This window comes from Euprymna scolopes, chromosome 20, assembly GCF_053919585.1.
Source record: "Euprymna scolopes isolate OS-2025 chromosome 20, ASM5391958v1, whole genome shotgun sequence".
NCBI classification, from domain to species: Eukaryota; Metazoa; Mollusca; class Cephalopoda; order Sepiida; family Sepiolidae; genus Euprymna; species Euprymna scolopes.
In genome coordinates this window covers 24843689-24844949 of record NC_136501.1, presented here as the reverse complement: position 1 = coordinate 24844949, position 1261 = coordinate 24843689, and the positions used below count along the sequence as shown (strand labels likewise).

Below are 1261 nucleotides of genomic sequence, written 5' to 3'. Positions count from 1 at the left end.
ATTCTTGTAAGTGAGCACTGAAAAAGTAACAGTCAGCAGACCTTCAGAGCACTACTGAAAGGACTTTATAAAAGTAAGAACGTGGAGCACTATTAAAACCAAGTTTTTACCCCTTTCTAAAGTAGAAAATATATATTTTAAGTAAGCAGTGAGATAAAGAAGATTTCTAGAAAAAAAATGGAAGAAAAGGACGTTTGATTTTAATTTATTTAAAAATGTTACTGTCTTTAAATACTCTTTCCTCTTACAATCTAACATGAGATCAAAGGTTGACCAAAAGGTTTGAACTATGTGAACATGTGTACACCCTGACCATAGATAATAGCTTGGTAATAAAACAAAATGTTTCTCAGTTTTCTGTGCATAAATTACGACAATGATTTACAGAAGATCTGACACGTGATTGTCGCATTGTTAACAAAAGTTAAAACCAGAGATTAGTATTAAACGAAAAAATATTCAATGTACAACGGTATTTAAGACAGCCAAATTTTACCATTGTTGGGAAAAATATGAAAATAAAAGGCTTCCTTTAGTCTTGACAGACTATGGATACCCACAGTAAGGGTGCCTGCGCGGGAAATTTTTGTGGCAAGAGTTGCGCAATCTCTAACCACACCTCTCCTGATTCGACATTGCTGAACACCAGTGGCAAGTGGAGGTTCAGGACGACTGGAAACAATGCCGGGATAAGCGGAAGCACATACAGCGCCTAGAATTCCCAAATGGTCACCCATCTGGTATTATCCAGGCTCAACGTTGCTTAACTTCGGTGATCTGACGAGAACCGGTGTGTCAACGTGATTATGCCGTATTCGGGAAAAAATATACAAATTAACAAATCCACCATTTGTTTATGTACAGAAGATTATTGGCATATGTGCATCAACCACTAGACTTTCTTTATTGGACCGGGTCCCAAAATGTATCTAATCTAATAGGTCACGCATTGTCAACTACTCTCCAACAACTGTCCCATCACCGCAATGTTGCATCACTATGTTTGTTTTCCAAGTACATTAATAGAATATGTTCCGACGAACTCGTAGCAGTGGTTTACTCTCAATGAAAATGTTATGTTATAAGCTTCCTGTTTCGTCTTGGTGATAATTGATTATGTTAATTATTGTTGGTTAGATAGAAAAATGTTATCGATGCGAAGAGTTATGTTTTAGAAGAATAAAAATATTTACATTTAATAGTTTCCAGGAATGTAACTTAATGGATGAATTGTCATTTTGATAGTTATAGTTTTAAATAA

At 35.4% G+C, this 1261-nt stretch overlaps 1 pseudogene; it reads right to left on the bottom strand.

Annotated features, from left to right (window-relative positions):
* Positions 1-700: 700 nt before the first annotated feature.
* Positions 701-817, bottom strand: LOC145241895 (5S ribosomal RNA; annotated as a pseudogene).
* Positions 818-1261: the final 444 nt, after the last annotated feature.